Source organism: Capricornis sumatraensis, chromosome 11, assembly GCF_032405125.1.
Source record: "Capricornis sumatraensis isolate serow.1 chromosome 11, serow.2, whole genome shotgun sequence".
Classification (NCBI taxonomy): domain Eukaryota; kingdom Metazoa; phylum Chordata; class Mammalia; order Artiodactyla; family Bovidae; genus Capricornis; species Capricornis sumatraensis.
Window position 1 is genome coordinate 34,248,956 of NC_091079.1, and position 21,517 is coordinate 34,270,472.

Below are 21,517 nucleotides of genomic sequence, written 5' to 3' on the forward strand. Positions count from 1 at the left end.
AGGAAAAGTTCAGGCAGAAATGCTTGAGTCTGGCTGTCTTGAAGGAAGTTTATGTATTCTTTTTTACAAATAAATATAAAGGTTGCATTGAATCAAAGTGCCAATAATGTGCTACACAGGTGGGTGCTGAGTGGGGGCAACTTGGACAGAAGGATATATTTGGATTAAAAACTAACAACTCTATTAAAAAATCATCTTTTGGAAATCATCACCTGAAGAATAAGAAAACGCTAATACTGTACTGGGAAATGCATTCAACCTCGAGTTAAAGTGTGTTACTTTGTATCTTACCAAAAAATATGATAATTTGTTTACAACTGCCAAAAGCAGTGCTGCCTGAAGTGAAAACGCGAGCATCTGTGCAAACAACTCTGTTCAGCAAATAAGTGTAATCTGCTCCCAATGTTAAGAGAATACTTTCCTGTAAAAATGAACCAAGAAATAAAAAAGGGAGCATCTTATTAAATAAAAACAAATGTACCCAAATGCACAATACAATCAAATAAACTATCGGGACCTCCCTAGAGAGGCTTCTTCACTCACTGTACCTTTAGACCCTGCACTGCAGGGAGACGCTGGCGGAAGACTGGATGCGGGAACAGGGTGAACTCTTCCTCCCCTTCTGAAGCTCTCAGGAACTTGGACAAAGCCAAGAAAGAAGCAAGAGCTGTGGGGCTCTGAATAACTGTTTAATAGTGTTGACTATAAAAAAAACAATCGGAGGGTTTGAAATGAATGGAGTTGAAAGGGCAAGAAAGAGGATGTCAGAGAGCTTAAAAGAGCCACAAGATGAGAAGCGGCTCTGCCTGCCGTTGACGGAAGAGGCTTCACTGTTAGTCAAGTTGTTTCCAGAACCCAGCACTGGTTTAAGAGCTGGTTTTTGTCTCTGAGGCAATGTAAAGAACATGAAGTTTTCACACTCTGCTCCTTTTAGGGATCGGCACACATGGCCTAAGATATGCTGGATATGTGATCAGTCTCTCTCAAAGATGTAGTCCACTTAAGAGGCTACTTCATTTCAGCAATAGAACTCCAAAATTATCATTAATTAAAAAAAAAAAACAACTCACATCTCACAAAAGAGGTCATATTATCACTGGTGTGTTGACTTCCCCCTCTTCTCCTACTTTTAAAGAGTTCTTTCTTTTTCCTCAACAAAGGCAGTCACCAAGGGGCAGTTTACGTAATGGCTAAGGGCATGGACTCTGCAGCCAGATTTCCTGGGTTTGAATCATGAATATGAAGTTGAACGAGTTGCTCAACTTCTGTGAGGCTCCATATCCCCTTCTGTAAAATGGAGATGATACCACTACCCAGCTCACAGTACCTTAAACAGAGCTGGCTACACAGGAAGTGCTTAAAGAAGGGCAATGACTGTCACTGTGTTTGTTTGGTTTTTTTAAAGTTAACTGCAAGGTAGCAAAATCCTTGTAACCAAAAAAAAAGAAAGCAAGCATATGACTAATGTACTTAATAACTTCCCTTTCCAAGTTAAGAATATACTTCTTGAAGACTTACTAATTTTTTGTCTCAAATATCTCATAGTTTCTGGCATATAATAAGAGTTCATAAACGTTTTAAGAACAGGAATGAATGAAAGGAAAAGAACAAAGCTTTGTGGATCAAATAAGGCTGTAATATTTGCTGCATAAATAAATTCAGATTTAATGAGCTTTTATTAAGCGCCTACTTTGTGCCAGACCCTGTGTGAAGTCTTTATGTTGTTTTAATTAATACATTTCTACGGACAAAGCACATCTACATAACTGTGTAACAGAGTGGCTACTAGGCTATGCTGAGACCCATTTAGAATAGGCCTTCTCAGTTTGCAACCCAGAAAAGGCTGGTTAACTAAAACTTGTTAATTTTCAAGCCATACAAATTACTAACTCATTTACATGCTGCCAAAATGTAGCAGCAGAGAGACCACATGACTGAGACACAAGCGAAGGCTATGCCTGGACTGGCATCTGCTCTTCTAGATCTACAGCAGGGTGGTGGTCCCCCATTGGGGGTACAGAAAGCACCTTGGGATATTTTTAACGCCCAGCAAGCCCAAATCAGAAAGCCCAGCTTTACAGGATCTCTTTAACCACAGAATAAGGAACCACATATTACATTCAAGATTTGGCAGCAACTCAATTTCCAAATGTTAGTTCTTCATGAAACCATCCTATATCTCAGGGAAACTTCACATCGAGCTCAGCTCTTCTACTTTTTATTTTACTGGGAAGAAAATTCTAAGCCAGCATAAATGAATAAGTGGATTTCAGTCTTATGAAAGGGCTTTTTGGGTGTGGTCAAGATAGCTAACTTTGAAAACTTAGCAACACAGGATACATTATGAGTAAGTCCTTTCCTTTTTTTTTTTTAAATAATGATGCTAACTCACCAGATCCTTCTGAAAGAGTCCTTTTATTAATTTCAATGAAGTCAAGCAGAGAACAAGTTGTAATATGAAACACCATTTATGCAACTATGTTGAAATTCTCTGCTAGAGTTATCTTCATGTAAGAATTTTATGGTAAAACAATTTCAAAATAATATCAAGCATTAGCTTAGGCTCATCTTGGTTTAGGCTGGCTTTCTATACAAATCACTGAATTCTACTGCAAAATGACAGTGCCCTTAAATAGAAAAAAAAAAGAAATCCTCTTCCTCCACAGTTCATATTTTAATAACAGAGCTGAAACTAAGCTTCAACTGAAATTATATTGTTGGGCAACTCCAGAAACTAAACACAAAAACATGTTAAAGATTGCAACATCAAGGGAAAACCATCCTCATATATGTACTTTTAGATTCTTAGCTGTTTTTGTCCCCAGCCCAGATGAGATCAGCTGGAACCTTCAGAGGCTTTCCTGCAGTCAGCCAACAAGCCACTCACTCCTTCCTCAACCACAGGGGTTACCCAGGGAAGGACACGCAATGCATTTAAAGGGCCAATAGAAATCCTGTGGGTGGGTTTGGTCTGCCTTTCAAAACCAATGAGCGTCCCATTATATAACCTTTAATAATAAGAGAGAAGTTTACAGTCATATACCCAACTAAACCCAAGGCAAGCTATGCTGCATGCCTCATTGTACCATTTTTTTTTTTCTTAAAGAAGTGGTAAGAAATAGTAAAAGAAAAAGCTGTCTGAATGGCACAATCCATCTTGTCAGGTAATGCTGGAAAATTGATGAATTGAACTTGGTAGTAAAGCTTAGGCTTGTTTTTTGCAGTGGGTTTCATGGCAGTCTGATGTTTTTGATCAGAAAAGCCCAAGCATCTAAAACAAAATCTCCATGACAGCTGATTAATTCTTTATAAAATAAAGTAAGTCCTTAACCACAAGAGAATTCTGAGAATCTGGCTTTTCCAGAAAGCCCAAGAAAAATACTTCAGTTTCACCATTCTCAAATTCATTTGACTTTGAAACAAAATAAACATATTACTCTATTTAATATCTTGCACAAGCGAATTCACAAGAATGAAATGTGTTCAGAGTTCCTAGAAAAAATGTAGCAATACAGGCTGCCAACTCGTTCAATGTCAAGCTCTAGGCAGTATAGCCACACTAGCAGTAAATGACTCAGAGTGAGTCACGCTTAAGCTATTTTTGCTTTTAAAGTACTGCCAGGCACTGTGCTAATATTCAACCCAGAGTAAATTTAGCCCAACAAGAAAACAAGTGTTTCCATGGTTGCTTCTTCACAGTGTTTATGGTATATATGCAGCCATTAGGCACAGGAATCTAGCCAGATAAATTAAATGATCATCTTTCATTTATATCCAAGCTTTGGAACACTGGAAACACTAAATGCAACTTATTCTTTCATCTCCTGACTGTCCACCCCTCCAGACCCCAAATAGCAACTACATAGAGAGGATCCTGTTAATGATTCATATAAAAGTTTGTTACCATTAAAGTACCTTTAGTGGATTGTTGTTCATGGATTTTATTTGGCTTTGTATTAAGAGTCACAACCTGCTGATGGTGCAGCCACAGGGAACTAAACTGCTTAAAAAGTATCCAGCAAAACCAGCAGGAAATGTGGACTACAGATACTAAGTGAATCATTAGGCAGTATCTTACCCAGCGAATGGTCAGAGTCTGGGAATACAAACGCTCACAGGGTGTCTAAAGAACGTTAGTTGTTCTAATTCAAAAAGATATATACATGCCAATATTCATAGCAGCACTATTAACAGTCAAGATATGGAAGCAACCTAAATGTCCATCAACAGATGAATGGATGAAGAAGATACAGTATATACACACAATGGACTATTACTCAGCCATAAAAAAAAGAATGATACAAAGTCATCTGAAGCAACATGAATGGATCTGGAGATTATCATATTAAGTAAATAAGTCAGACAGAGAAAGACACACATCATATATCACTTATATGTGGAATCTAAAAAAATGATACAAATGAACTTAATTTACAAAACAGACTCCCAGATATAGAAAACAAACCCATGGTTAGCAAAGGGAAAAGTGCAACAGCCACTCACTTGAGTAACACACTGACTACGGAACAGATGCTAGGACTTTCCTCTAATTAAAGCTACCTGTCTATTTAAAGCTGTTAGAAATCTAAGTCTAGATAAAGCTGTTAGAATCCTTAGCTTTATCTACAGAATCAATGCTACAGTTGTATACAGTGGTTAGCTGTTATGCTCAGCAAAGAAATATTACAGCTAACTGTCCCAGTCCAGGTTTTCAGAGTAAGAAGCATGCGCTCCAGGATGCAAACTCTTGTAATTTTTATTTAAAATGAACTTTTGTCTAAACAATGAGGGGGAGTAAGACTAGGTTTCACTAGTAATGTACATATGGACATTATGCAGACCATGTATAAAAATGAATAAATAAAATATCACAAGGGTGTGCTCCTCCCCATAGGAGAAAACAAAAAAAACGTGGAGACCACTGCTATCACAAGCACAGCCACCTGAAGCACGGAACCCTCTCCTCTTCAACCTGTATCTCAGTAAATGCTTGCTCTTTTTTCCCACCTACATTTTAATGGGGCACCAGCACAAAGGAAGTATAGTGGAAAAGCCTAGGTCAGCAAGCAACTGGAGAAGACAGAGAAATGGTAATCTGAGCAAGGCAAGTCTGGAAAACAGCCACATGGAGCACCTCAGCACAGCTGTAATGACAGCACTGGGCCAAGGACAGTCACTCTGAGTCAGAAAGCTGACCAGTTAGTTCTCCTATCAAGATGCCAGGAACACGCGGACTCCCTGAAAATTATAATGGGGGCTCAAAAGCTATTGAGAGTGAATTGAAAAAAGCCTAGTGCAAGTGTAGCTACATAACAGACATCTTTCGCAACACAGTTCTTGGGGAACAACTGTGAAGGGGTTGCTCAGTCAATGCTAAAGGTAGAAATTCCTAACATCGCCTCTGACTTGCATGAATGGCATCTTAACTTCCACAGAAAGCATCTAGCTCAAGGCTTGACATATAGCAGATGATTATAGCTCTCTGAAATAAACAGGTAAATTATAAAACTATCTCCCCATAAAACATCTTATTTGAAACCCATGCATTCTAAAGCTCTGTATCTGTTACCCCTGTGTTTATTGTATACGTAAGTTTCATAAGCAAAAGCCTAAGGGATGAAAAATAATCTATCAGAATTTCTTGCTTTCTGACTCCCTTGCTCCCCGATTTCACTAATTCTATTAATCCCAGGGATTCTACTCATCTTTACCTGAAAGTTCCATATTGAGAAGTATAAATAGTAATTAAATCTTCACAGAAGGAACATTTTAAAATTTAAGCAGAGACAAAGATGGGGTGGACAAAGAGCTGAAGTAAATTTTCAGGTCAATGAAACTATTCTTTATATTACACTGGTGGATACATGACATTATGCATCAAACACCCACAGACCATTTGATTCAGCAGTCCCACTTCTAGTTGTGAATTGAAAGCAGGAGTTGAAAACATATTTGTACACCAAAGTCCGTTAGCAGCATTAGTGTTCTTAGGTGGTATTTGTTGATGGCTGAATGGATAAACAAAATGTGGTATATACAGGCAATGGAATATTATTCAGCCTTCAAAAGGACTGAAATTCGGATACATGCTACAGCATGGGCCTTGAAGACACTGTGCTAAATGAAATAAGGCACACACAAAATGACAAGTGCTGTATAATTCTACTTATATGAGGTATCTAACCAAGTGAACAGTGGTTACCAGGAGTTAGGAGTGGGAAGGGGCACATTTGATGGGTATAGTTTCAGAGGTGTGAGAGAGGGATAGTCATGATGGCTGTACAACAAGATGAATGAACTCGATGCCACTGAACTGTAGGCTGAAAAAAGGCTGGAATGATAGGTTTCATGTTACACATATTTTACCACCAAAACGCCCCATAGAACAGTATAATACACAGACTGAGTTCTAATGGAAATGATGGACTTTAAGACCCTGATGCTGGGAAAGACTGAGGGCAGTAGAAGGGGACGACAGAGGATAAGATGGTTGGATGGCATCACCGACTCAATGGACATGAGTTTGGGTGGACTCTGGGAGTTGGTGATGGACAGGGAGGCCAGCGTGCTGCGGTTCATGGGGTCGCAAAGAGTCGGACACGACTGAGCGACTGAACTGAACTGAATGTGTTAACATTGGTTCATCAGCTGTAACTGATATAACACACAAATATGCAATATGTTAAAAATGGCAGCTTCAGGGGTGCGGCATATCAAAAAATCTCTGCACTATAGGCTCAAGTTTTCTGTAAACCTAAATCTGGTCTTTTAAAAAATGTCTATTAATTAAAAAGAAAAATTTAAACAAACGAGGCTGCTCTGTGGCAGACTCCTTTCTTTGATACCATGCCCTGTACTGACACCCCCAGTGATCTGTTTCCTTACCAAGGACCCTTAGTCCCTTTGTCTGGACCGCAGGCCCCCAACACTTAGCTGCCTTGGTCAGTTCCAGCCTCCTTTTCTGCCAACTCTGATATCATCCCTTTCATGTTTGTGTATTTCCTGGTGTCCTTAGAGGCCCAGAATCTGGGTTCTCCTTTTCCCATGAGCCCTGGAGGCTATTACAATTTTCTAGTCTGTCTACCTTGCTCTGACCTATGACTTGTCTTGACCTCACTGTTTGTGTATATTCTGGCTGGAAGTGACTGGGCTACTACTGACCCTTGGTACTCTAAACCTTGATACAGTATTCTAATTCTGTCTACCAACCTGATGTTTATCTTGCTATAAGGTCCAATCCAGGTTAATGGTAATTCAATATGAGGAATGCTTGGGGTATGATATGTGTGAAATGATAATATTCAAAAACATTTCAAAACTAGAAGTAAAAATATTTATTCAATGTAAAATGCTTCTCTAAATAACTCTCAGGGGCAGAATTTTATTAATATCTTCTGGTTTCCTGCTTTAACTCTATGTATCAAGCTTTAATTCTATGATCACAGGGAATCCTAAATGTAAAGCAAGGATGGAAGACTTACATCCTACTAAGGATTTTAAATTGCATACTTAAAAACCTACCAAGGTAACACAGTTAAAGTATACCAGATCAAGACAAAAGGGAATGGTCAGAATAGTGACTAAGAAGCACAACTCTTATCTAAATGCATTTAAAAACAACACTGTGTGTCAAATCACAACAGTGAGTGAGCCAAACCAAACTCACATTTCAGGCTAATGTGGCCTACAGACCTCCAGAACTATGTGATTTGGAACACTTTATACAGAGAGAGACAGAGAGAGTGAAAGAGAGAAAGGGAAAAGAAAGGGAGAGTATGAAGGCCTTATGTAGACTCTCTTGTTTATGCCACTAAATGTAAGACAAATCAGTCCATAAAAATGTTTATTTATCAAAATACCAGAGAGATGCTTAGGCCTGGGAAGGATATGGACATTCAAATCACTTTTCAGAATGGCTAACCCTTTGGCTAAATGAGAGTGCAATTAATAACAGGAAGAGTTTCGTCACACTGTTGGGATGGAGATAATTCAATAAAGGCTGAAAAGACATTCTTCTAAGGCCCAATGCACTCTGCTGTCACTGTTCTCAAAACAGAAAACAATATGGATGAGAACAGAGGCTTAAAAAGAAAAAAGAGCACAAATGTCCAAGACTTGTTTTTCATAAAGGAGTCTACTCTTTCAAAGCCAAATACTTATGTTCTCCTTTCCTATCCTCATTTCATAAAAGTGAACTGAACTAAGACCAGTTGTTATCATTCCCTGCTGAATGCAATTTTTGGACCAGAAAATATTATTACATTTTAATCCCAGGATTTTAAAAACAGATCAGAGAATGTTCTTCACATTAAGTCCATGACATGAGATAAATGGAACAAAGCCTCTGCTTGCCTACCCTGAGCATCTGAATGAGCAGGTGAATTACCAAAAGGCACCCTTTCCTCCAGGCACTCTGGGTGCATGCCTTGGAGATTAGAACACAGGCTGCTATTTAGTCACCCCTTGCCACCTCAGCCAGGTGCTTTTGTATAGTGTATAATAAACTGTACAACTGTATACAGCAGACCTCTCCTATCGCATGGTTAGAAATGCTATTTTAATAAAGGAATTATTTTGATTCTGAGTCAGTACTTTCTAACTCACTATGTCTCTTACCTGATTAACCATCCCAAATTTCCAAACTATCTAAAGTGTCAAAATAATTCATACCCTGGCAATGACTTTCAGTGATTTGATTCTAAGCCACTTACCTGAATCCCCCCACACCTGCCCCCCTCAATCTTCAGCCTGGCTAACAATGTCACCGCCCACTCTACTTTTCTCATCCTGTTCCCTGGAGGAGTGCACATGACCGTCTGGTTAAGAACTAGGCCTCCCTGCACAGCTGTCTGGATCTCATGGCCTCGGCTCTGCAGGGGACTCCATTGGCTCAGTTAAGTCCCTGAGCTTCTTCATTACCCGAGACAGCCATCTTTTAAGAGATTCTTCCCACTTAACTCATGTAGCTCTGCAGAGCAGACCCAGAAAGGCTCTCTCTGGGGTTACTAGGAAATAAGTCATAACATCTTATTGATATCTTTAAGTGGATTTGTGTTAGCATCTCCAACAAGGTAAAAGCCAGAACGAGTAAACAGGCTGGGTTGGAGTACTCAGAATGAGTCATATATATACAGTAACAGACACTGGCCATACTCATTAAAATATTTAACACAAAGGCAGGAACCAGTATAAGTGAAAGTCACTCAGTCGTGTCTGACTCTTTGTGACCCCCAGGGACTATACAGTCCATGAAATTCTCCAGGCCAGAATATTGGAGTGAGTACCCTTTTCCCTTCCCCAGGGGATCTTCCCGACTCAGGGATCGAACCTAAGTCTCCCGCATTGCAAGCGGATTCTTTACCAGCTGAGCTACCAGGGAATCCCAACTAGTATAAAATAAATTACAAAAACAGATTCTGCCCACTGAGGACAACAATGACAGAGCACTACGACATGGAAGTAACTGAGAGGGAAAACACACAGCGATGCACAAAAGGGCGCGTGTACTTTCCATGTCAGAACTTGGGCTGTATGGTCGTCAAGCAAATGTCAATGGAAAAGAACATCAGAAAATAGAACGCTCCTAAAAGTTAAGGAACATAGTCAATGAAAATATGAGATTATTCAAGATGGCAAAGAGCTGATAACGTATGTAAGATAGAAATATTCTAAGGATAACAATAAGAAGTGGAATAAAATCAGTTTCCCTGGGTTATGCACATGGCAAAGACCAAAAAGGTTTAGTAACACCTGAGTTGCCCAGTATGTAGGAACTGGGCTCTCCCATATATTTTTGATGGGAATCAAAATTAATATATCTTTATGAAGGACAATTTGTCCTCCAAACTAAAACATTTTTAATTCACATATCCTTTAACTCAGCAACTTCCCAGGATTTATCTCACAGATATAGGCCTACTGGTGTGGAGTTTTACATACATTAAGAATATTTGTTGCAGTAATGTTGGTGACAAAAAAGTCATTCCCACCATCAGGAAACTGGTTAACAGGATGAGCTGCTATGTAGCCATTAACACAAATGAGAACACCCTAACGTACTGATGTGGAAGAAGACCAAAATCTATTAAGTGAATTAAAAATAAAAAAGTCAAGTAAAACAGTGAGTCTAACATGCTACCATCAGCGTGCACACACACACACTTCAAAAAAGGACACATGAGAAAGCAGCAACAGTAACTGCCTCTTAGGGAGGCAAAGACCCTTCTTTTTACCACATAGTCTTTTGTACTTTGTGAATTTTACACTATGTGCATATATCCCCTAATCAAAAGATAAAAACATTAAAGAGGGTCGGGGGAGAGGGAGAGAGAGAGAGAGAGAGAGAGAGAGAGAGAGAGAGTGTGTATTTGTACAGCGCACAGAAAAAGAGAGTTGATCTTAGGTGGCAGTGGTCAACAAAGCTTTCCTACAGAAGGCACCAGAGTAGTTACTTAGAGGCTGGGGAGGTTTCCAAGAGGACAGGTTGGATAGGCAGAAAGGAACAAGAGGAAACCATTTTTTTCTCTGCAAAGGAAAGGTAGATCAGAAAGAGACACTCACAGTGTGCAGATACTGAATGCTACCAACTTTCTCACGCTTCTCCTGGAGTAACTCTCTCTGAAAAAGTCATGTGTGTGATTATATAATATAATCCATTCAGTTCCTGAATGTCTGTTATAAGCCAGGAACTATGCTCAATGCTGAGGACATGAAAATGGATGAAATTTAGTCCTTGACCTCAATAAACTTTCTGATGAAAATGCAACTCACAGAGCAGAAGGAAAACTCCACAGAGAAAACCCTGATTAGCCTGTATCTAAGAGCAGTTACTAATATCTACCCATTCTACATGATGGGGTGATAATGATGTTGGTGATGAAAATAAGAGCTAACATGTAACATTTACTATGTGCAAGATACTCTTCTAAGGGACTTTCATATATTAATTCATTTAATCTTAACAACAACCCTATGAAGTGGGTATACTCTTTTTATACCACTTTTAATAGAGAAACTGAGGCACAGAGTTTTTTTGTTTGTTTTTAACTTACCTATAGTTACACAGTGAGGGGTTAGACTTGAACTCAAAAAAGTGTGACTGTAGAACTCAGCTATGAACTACTAGTGTGACCCTGAAAGAATTAGTGCTGATCTCAAAATAATAATACCATCTCACATTTATCTGCATAGGACTTTGCAGCTTACAAAATACTTTCATGTGTTATCTCATTTTCAATATAGAATAGCCCTCTGATACATTCTCTTTGAAATGAACACACATTTCAATTATTAAAATAAATGAAATAATAAAAGCTATTATAAATTCTCAAAATTCTCATCACTGAAAAATAACTGAAGAGGTAGAAAAGTTTTAAAGACATCTATTTGAATTCATCACATGGTAATGTTAATGTTAGACAGTATTAGTCAAACATCACTGGTCTCAGAGGACAAGGCAATGACAGAATAAACAATGGGATTTATATATTTTAAGTACCATTTAAACAGTGAAACACTGGCTCTAATTTACTAAAATAAAAATTATGATTTTTAAATTATATTATTAATTATACAAATTATGTTGACCACTTTGGTGACTGGTTTAGATATGATACTATTCAATTAGCATTGAATAAAAGGCATTTTTTAAACATGGTAGGATTCTGACTTAGAGGCATTCAGTCATAATTCCAATAAAATGCATTTTAATCTATCCTCCTCTAAATAGTTTAGAACAAACTAGAACAGAAAGTTTGTCAAATTTAGGAAAGGAAATTCCCCAATTAATTTCTACCAACGTAGATCTTAAATAGATCCAGGCATGCTTGTAGAAAGTACCAGTCTGACATCAGTCAATGGGGGTTTCCTTACTTTTGTTAATTTTGGATTTCCTTGTCAGTGGGGACACACGATATTTCTTTCTATCTTTCAAATCAATATATAAGTAAAGTGTGCATTACTAAGTGAAAATGAAGTGCACACAGCACTTATAAAGTAAGACAAATATTCGTTACTCAGTTTTCCAACCAAAGTACACAAAATCTGATGAAAGAAAACTGAACCTAGGCACAACTGGAGGGAAAAAAAAATTGCCGGCCATCTTCCCAGTACAATGTTTTCTACAGAGTCTTTCTACAGTATTATCTCATGCTCTTTAATATTTGCCACTTTGAAAGGCTCTCTTTAATTAAATACTTTCTTGAGAAAACACAACTCAATCCTAAACTGAAAATAGAATTCTCACCTCTCCACTTAATTCAAATTCTACCTCTTCTTCAAAGTCTTATTCAAAACTCATTTTCTCCATGAAGCCATCACCCTCTGATTTCAAAGATCTCTCCCTTCTCAGGTGTTAATTATATGAATCACATATCCTGGCAGCGGATCATCTGCCTCCTCTTATTCTTTTTCTAATTCAGCAGCACTCAGTTTATATCTCTCTCCTGGCACTTATTATTTTGTTTTGAGTGACAGGGATTTTAAATACCTAGTTCTCTGTTCCACCAAAAGAACTAAGTCATAGTCGTCTGTGCACAGTCTCTGATGAAAGCCCAGTCCCCGACACATCAGCAACAAATGCTTGCGGGTTTGAATGCATATAAATTTTGCCTGTTCTGTAAGAATACAAACTTCTTGAAAGAAAAGGATATGTCACATTTCTTCCTTCTCTATTCCCAGATACTAAGCCTCATGTGAAAGTATGTGTTACTTGCTGCGTCATGTCCGACTCTGCGACCCCGTGGACTATAGCCACCAAGCTCCTCTGTCCATGGGATTCCCAGATAAGAATACTGGAGTGGGTAGCCATTCCCTTCTCCAGGGGATCTTTGAGACCCAGGTTTCGAACCCAGGTCTCCTGCACTGCAGGCAGATTCTTTACCCAGGCACTAAACAGCCATTTTCTAACACACATTTGTTGAATGTATATTCAACATGCTATTGTTGTTTAGTTGCTAAGTTGTGTCCAACTCTTTTGCAACCCCCAAGGACTGTAGCCTGCCAGGCTTCTCAGTCCATGAGATTTCTTAGGTAAGAACACTGGAGCAGACCATTTCCTCCATCAAGGAGTCCTCCTGAACCAGGGATTGAACCTGCACCTCCCACACTGGCAGGCAGATTATTCACCAGAGCCACCTGGGAAGCCCATATTCAACCAGCTGTAGTTTAATGTTACTTATGCTAAATTATCTCTTCAGTTGCTTTGATATTCAAATAAACATGTCCTTGATCAAAGGGATGACTCAAAAAGATGAGCCTACTTCAATTACCCCTTATTTTGAGGGTGGCATATTGAGGAGAGGTTAGTAACACACACACACACACACACATACAAGGAGAGGTTAGTAATACACACACACACTCTGTTGTTTCAGTAGTTAAAAACTGTTATTTCATTGAAAATATGGCCATAGTATCAATACTTTCTATCTCCTCCCACCAAAAAAGCAGGGTCCACTCTACCATCCCTTGAGTCTGGGCTACTTGGCAACCGCTTTGACCAACAGCCCAGCAAAAGTTACACAGTGTGATTTCCAAGCAGAAACCTCAAGAGCTCTTCTGTTTCTGTGCTTTCTCCCTTTTGCCACCACGTGGAAAACCCTAAACTAGTCTGCTGGAGGCTCAGACCACATGGAGTAGGGACAAGCTGTCCTAACTCAGGGCGCCCTAGATCAAGAAGCTCCAAGTCAGCCAGGCAGCTGGCTGCGACTGTGTGAGCAAGCCCAGCCACACCAGCAGCAGTATCACCAAGCTAAGGGATCCAGCCCATGTCTCCCACATTGCAGGCAGATACTTTACCGTCTAAGCCACCAGGGAAGTCCCCAGTCCAGAGAAGCACAAGCCAAATTTATGGCTAGTTAAGTCACTAAGTTCTGGGGTGGCTCATTCCACAAGGTGACTGAGTTGGAAACCCAATACTAATTTAAAACTGAACACCTGGATGATGTCACAACACCAGCTGCTATCCCACAGCAGTTCTCAACTTCAGAACCAACACAAATAATTTCTGTATATCTAATTATAACTGAATAAAGTATTCCAATTATCAATAAAGCACAATTTCTAAATAAAAAGTAACTGCTGGCTTTTTCATGAGAAATAGAATCAGACTTTATTTTTGGGGGCTCCAAAATCACTGCAGATGGTGATTGCAGCCATGAAATTAATTCCACGCTTGCTCCTTGGAAGGAAAGTTATGACCAACCCAGATAGCATATTGAAAAGCAGAGACATTACTTTGCTGACAAAGGTCCGTCTAGCCAAGGCTATGGTTTTTCCAGTGGTCACGTATGGATGTGAGAGTTGGACTGTGAAGAAAGCTGAGCACCGAAGAATTGATCCTTTTGAACTGTGGTGTTGGAGAAGACTCTTGAGAGTCCCTTGGACTGCAAGGAGATCCAACCAGTCCATTCTAAAGGAGATCATTCCTGGGTGTTCTTTGGAAGTAATGAGGCTAAAGGTGAAACTCCAGTACTTTGGCCACCTCATGTGAAGAGTTGACTCATTGGAAAAGACTCTGATGCTGGGAGGGATTGGGGGCCGGAGGAAAAGGGGACGACAGAGGATGAGATGGTTGGATGGCATCACTGACTCGATGGACGTGAGTCTGAGTGAACTCCAGGAGTTGGTGATGGACAGGGAGGCCTGGTGTGCTGCGATTCATGGGGTCGCAAAGAGTCGGACACGACTGAGCAACTGAAATGAACTGAACTGACTTAAAAAATCTATTCTCTACCAAACGAGTACCTGTCATCTCTATTCCCTTATGCACCATGAGAACTTTTTTTAAATCTACACAATGGATTTCTTGCCTCAAAATTGGATAGGGGAAATCTGGTGTGACTTCTGCACTATATTGCAAAAGAAGTGAAGCAAACTCACAATCAATACTACCAACAAGGAGAAACACAGAAAATCAAAAGTTATAGCTAACTCCATACCCCTATCTTATTATTTTATGGAATTTAGTTTATGAATTTTGAAATATGGCTAATTTTTGGATTAAGACTGAGAAGTTTGTGCATACGTGAAAAAAGAAAGTGGAAGTTGCTCAGTCATGTTCGACTCTTTGCAACCCCATGGACTTAACAGTCCATGGGATTCTCCAGCCCAGAATACTGGAGTGGGTAGCCTTTCCCTTCTCCAGGGGATCTTCCTAACCCAGGGATCGAACCCAGGTCTCCTGCATGTAATAGGAAATTCAACTAAAATAAGCAAACAACTCTTTCGCCCTTTAATATTTTGACCTATATGTCTCTTGGACATTTTTCTACTTCTATTCATGGCTTCTTACCCACTAATGGTGATCAGAATCCATATTTAATACTTATACTGCTTTAAAATTCAATATTATATGATAAAACATTTTCTAAATATCTGTCTCCAAATTTTCCTACTAAATATCACTGAGAAATATCTTTGTTACAGTAGCTTCCCCCAAAGCACAATTACCAGGAAAACATTTTAAAGAATCTCATTATATACTTTGTACCTTTAATACTCAGTTATTATAATTATCTTAAATTATCATTGTATTATCAAAGCTGAAGCTTGAGCCTCACATACAGTTTGCATATTTTATTAACAACAACGTTGGTATTTATAACCTGTAATTTTAACATGCTTCTCCCAAACTTCTGCCCCTCTGGGGCCTCCACCTCTCTTCCAACTTCAAACTCCAGTCTCTAGGTCATGTGACTATCAGAATTCAGCTGTAGGTCAATGGCTATCAGAACAAAACAGTAGCTTACTGCTTCTCAAAGCCTGGAATTCTGAAAACATAATAATATACTTTCTATTTTTAGAGGTGGGGTCATAGGGGAACTTGCTATTCGAGTCAAATGAGTCATTCAAGATGAGAAAGTTAATATATTTCAGTCAGTATGTCTGTGCTGGCATGTGCCATCGCCTAAAGCAGTGGACAGAGAACATTTTATTTTAAAGGATGGTATGCATAGATGCTGAAATATCAGATTATAAATAAGGTATCTCAGTATTGGTTTCCACTGTGCACACTATTTAAACAAAAGAGCCTATTTCAAAGCCACTATAAACTTTACTTCAAATTCCTCTTCTTGTCAAATAATCTCACATGCTAACTTTTGCCATTAGATATTCCTCACCAGATTAAAGCTTCTTTAAAGGTCCCAATACTTTGGCCACCTGATACAAAGAACGGACTCACTGGAAAAGACCCCCATGCTGGGAAAGATTGAAGGTGGGAGGGGAAGGGGACAACAGAGGATGAGATGGGTGGATGGCATCACCAACTTGATGGACACGAGTTTGAGTAGTCTCTGGGAGTTGGTGATGGACAGGGAAGCCTGGCATGCTGCAGTCCATGGAGTTGCAAAGAATCAGACATGATTGAGCGACTGAACTGAACAGACTGAAAGGTCCCACGTAATAGCTGTGCACTTATTCTACCTTGGGGAGGACTCCATGAAGTCCATGATATCTGTATCAAGGCAGATGGGTAAACTTTTTCATAACCAAGTGAAGAGAGGGGTGGGTACAAAGAATATTTCATGAAGAGATTACTAAGTGTGAAAGCCTACAGGTGAAGGAGAACACAATACTTTCTGGGAACTCCAAGTGTCTGGATTAAAGGGCTAGAGAGAAAAGTGGTGAGAAAGTGAAAAAAGAAAAGGAAAAAAAAAGTCTGGTTGCCAGAACAATCTTTATGCCATGAGGGTTGGGAGGGCCTTTGAAAGATACACAGTGGACAACCATGACCATACCTACACTTTTAGAACCATCACTCACTCTAGCAAAAACTGACAAGAGGCAATTCCTGGGACAGGGAACACATAAGAGACAGAGTAGTGGAGCAGCAGGAGCAGAAAGAAATGGAGAGAGGCTTGGCGGGGGGTTTTAGGAATGGGACTAGACAGTGCGTCTTGGTAACTGGCTGAACAGTTCTACACATCTCTTGGTAGGAATAATTTTTTTGCTTTTGGTAAATGTAAAAATAAAATTGTTATGCTCTGAAGCAGAAGGAAAATATATCTACATAAGCAACTACTATATTTTCTTAACTCTGTAATACTCTCAAATGGAAGATGCATAGTCAACTTAACGCCTTGTGTGTGGGTGGAAAAATCAGTGCTACTGTGTAACAGGAGAGATGGAGGTTACTTAAGCCTGATGGCTGGGGAAGGAATTAAAAACTCTTAAGGGTAACTTGTAAGTTTCCTGCTAAAGCAGTTGAAGTGAAGTCACAGAACAGTGTCCCCCTAGGGAAAGAGGAAGGAAGTACTTTCCACCAGTAAGCAGCCAATGGTCAAACGGGGCAAGGAAGGTTGCCAGAAAGTCTGGGAACACCTCCAGCCAATTGGCAGCCACACTTTGTACTTAGTGCACGGTTCTGCCTGAGTCTGCCAAAGGGACTTGGATGAAAAGGGACATGACGCCTGACCCTATGCTCTCATTCCAAGGACGAGTGTGCGTCAAAGGATCTGGCATGGAATATTTGTCCTGTGGGAGAAAAAAAGGCGCCCTCCCCTTAACCCTTTCCCTTATAGGTCTTCACTTACTTCCCAAATATACAGGAAGCACTGGTGCCATGCCAAGGTGTTGTCCTAGGTGCCACAGACAATGTGCGGTGCCTGCCCTCGCTCAGTAGGTGCTCCAACCAAGCACCCCACAACTAAAGCAAACTGATTCTTCTGCCCGGGAAAACTTCAGTATTTTATTTAAAAAAATTAGCTACATTTATCCTGGAAAGTTCTACTCAACATCTTTCATCAACGTCCCCACCCCACTCTCGTCTCTCCAAGTTTTCTGAGTCAAGTTCTAGGGCCCCGTCATCTCGAGTGGCCAGTTTGCTTTTCTGCCTCACCCTCCAAAACATGAATTACTTGTCTGCGGTCCTGGTGTCTAGCCTTGTGTTCTGCATTATTAGAGGTGCTAATTCACTAAAAAATGTAATTTGAAATAAGTCACTGGGGGATTTAAAAAAAAGAAAGAAAAGCTTAATAGCCAGATTCAGACACAAAGGGGGTCCTCTGCAGTTAAATGCTGATCTGTAACAGAATCCCTAACACAGTGAAGGCCCATGCACAGCAGTGATGAACAGCGGCAGCTCCAATGCATCTGCTCATAATGAACACGCGTCATCAGGGGCAGCACGGCTCGCTATGTGTCTAGGGCTGTTCCCGACACTTCACTCTCTGCCTCCTATCAAGAAAAGGTTGCCAAAACCAATATTGTACTGAAAAATGATCTGTCACCTTACCAACATTTTTTGTTCACACCCTTGTCAATGACAGAACATTCCTTAACTACTTGACAGTCTATTTTATCCTTCTTTACAATCTCTTAACACTTTTACAAAAGAACTAAACATTCTGTCTCCTTGTACTTAAGGACGTGTGCCAACTGCTAATCAAGTATAAAATATTTAACTTTTGAAATAAAAATTATTAAAGTTAATGCCTTTAAGCAAGTTAAAAAAAGATTAGGAAACTAATATTTGCGGGAGTATATTACAGTTTATAAAAGCACTTTCACTTTTCATTTTAAAATATCTGGTTTAATCCCTATAAAACTCTGGGGACTAAGAAGCATTATTATTTTATTACCTATAATTTACAGAAATGTAAAATTCTATTTACTGGATCAAAAACACAAACTATTATTCAGAATCTCAATTCATATTTTCTGATCCCAAATTCTAGGCTCTTTCCATGGGTTGGACAGTCTCTGCTCTTAACAGTGTTATTAATGGAGATGATTAAATACATGACTTAAAAAAGTTATCAAGAAAATAGATTTCATGACTAAAATATTAACAAATACAAGGCAAATAATTCTGCAGGACAATACTTGAATATAACAAAAATATGATTATTAAAGCTATCAATTTTGCATATGAACAGACTACTTTGTTTTAGAGCTAATAAGATGTGTACTATATTCCACTTAAAGACTGTAAAGTGAGTAGAGGCCACCTAGGTGGCAAAGACCAGAATGTAAGCTTGAATGTAAACTAGGGATTTGTCTAGTTTATTCATGACCACATTCTCAGCATACTCAATAAACACTGCTTGAATGAATGAATGTGAACTACAACATGGAATACAAAAATGAGGCTTTCAGATATAGAATTACATATAAAGGTAGTTTACAATCAAACCCAGGACACCAAGTACAATTTAACTTATTAGGTAATTGCTGAGGGATTTATATATGCCCATACCTATGCTGCGTATTTTTGGACCTTCCCTTTTAGATAATAAGCTACATGAGACTTGGAATTAGAAGTCAGATTCGTGTCCTCTACAATGCCTAGCTAAACAACCTTGGGGAGATAAGCTACTTTCAACCTTGACTGTACATTAGTACCACCCAGAGAACTTAAAAAAATGCCTAGAGCCCCATATGACACCAACTAATTAATTCTGAATTTCTGGGGGTTGGAACTGGACTCTAATTTTACTTTTAAGGTTCACAGCTGATACTGATATCCAGTGATAGGTAAGCGCCACTACTGCAAACCAATGGTCCTCAAACTCTGGCTTAGAGGAGATCACCTGGAGGGCTTGTTAAAATTCAGTCCCATCCCCAGAGTTTCCGATTCAGTTGCTCTTGAGCGCATCTGAAAAATCTGTATTTTCAGTAAGTTTCCCGGTGATGCTGATGGCTGCTGGTGTGGGAACAGACTGAGTGAGAACCACTGCCCCAAACTGTCTAAAATGACTCTTGGATAAACTAAATAATAAATGTAGGAGATACATGAATACCAAAACATGAACATTATATGAAAAATTTAAGTACAAAAAAGGAACTTCATGTTCAGCATCACTGTCATTAGAAAAACACAAACTAAGTCTACAATGAGCTAACCTTACAGACTTACTAGAATGGCTAAAATTAAAAACAAAACCAAAATAACCCAAGGGCTGGTGAGGGTACACAGCAACTATTAATACAATACTCACAGGCATGTAAGATGGGACCATGCTGGGAAATAGTCTATCAGCGTCTTGTAAGTTAAACGCGTACTCACCATATAAGCCAGCAGTTGCACACCTAGACATTTATCCTAGAGAAATTAAAACTCACATTCACATAAAAGACTACACATGACACTTGGAACAGCTTTAAACATAATGGCTCCAAGCTGGAAGCCACTGAAACGACCTTGAATTGGTGACTGAACAGAAGAGCATATAACTATGGTACATCTATATGACGGACTATTATAGCAACACGACGCAACAAACTGCGGATGAAACTCACATGCGTTCTTGCTTTAGTGGAAAAAAGCCACTTACAAGGCTACACCCTGGATGACTCCATGTATGCAGCAAGCTGGAAAAGCCAAAACTATATGGAGAAAAAACAAACAGTGGTTCCCCAGGGGCTGGTAGGAGCCAGATGTCAACTACAAATGGATACTCATTATATTCATCTAATAATTACAAACTAGCTCCTTCCAATCTCAGGAACTAATACCTCAACAAGACAATTCTTAAGCGTGATGTGCATCTCTCCAGGACACTTACTCCTATTCTGGGGTCAGGCTGCTTTCTGGGCACGGATGACATCACACTCTCTCAAAATAAGCCACCAGGAGAGAAACACCCGCAGTCCACAGTTTGTTTAAACTTGCTGCTGACTCATTCCTCCCTTGATACCTGAACCTTTCTTTCCTAATAACTTTAATTATAGTCATCTCTCATTCTAAAGCTTCCCCTCTCCTCAGAGATGTATTTGTTATCCTTCTGACCTCCTGATAGTGAGACACTGGGTAAATATGTCACCTCCAGGAACCAGTCTGCTAAAAACAGAACCTGCATTTTCCACGCATTCCTCTCCGGCACGTGGATGCTGCAAAGATTAAAAGGGATGATGGATGTGCATGGGATTACTGCTGCTATGCTTGAAGTATATTTCATGGAATTTGTTCTAAACTTGTGGTGTAATAAACATCCTATTCCTTTCTCCCTAGCACGGCAACTATTCACACCGGAAAAGGCATTCTCCTGCACTATTTACTGAATGTATTGCCAAAACCATGGGATCTGCAAAAGGAGGACTCAGTTTCACTCTGTAACTTACTCTGTGACCTTGACCAAACTACTCCCCTTTTGAATCTCACTTCTTTATAAAATGGGCTCAGCTACAACGTGATTCTCTAGGGGCTGCTTTGAAAGCAATATCAGCACACATAAAATACTATATAAGGCCTGATATGAACCCTACTCCCTGATCTCTAAACACAAGTGACTAAGCATGAAGTTCTCAGCCAGATGGAGCAGATTCCATCAGTGTCACCAGAGGGCATCAACAGAGATTCATAATCTGGGTTCACTGTTCACTACTCAAGAGACCCAGAACACATCAATTTTTAAAGAGATGCACGAAATGCTTTAATTGAGAGAAGGAAAAAAAAAAAAGTGGAAAGGTTTTCAAGAGTTGATGTGGTATACAAGGGAAAGAACGTGAACTCTGGTGTCACCTAAACCTGGGTTTGAATTTAAGCACTTATGACCTGGGGGAAGCCATCTCACCT

The 21,517-nt window shown here is 39.5% G+C and overlaps 1 protein-coding gene across 1 annotated transcript in view; it reads right to left on the minus strand.

Annotated features, from left to right (window-relative positions):
* Window positions 1-21,517, minus strand: part of NSMCE2 (NSE2 (MMS21) homolog, SMC5-SMC6 complex SUMO ligase) — a 230,994-nt gene that overhangs the window by 122,041 nt on the left and 87,436 nt on the right. The gene's annotated exons all lie outside the window — the stretch shown is intronic.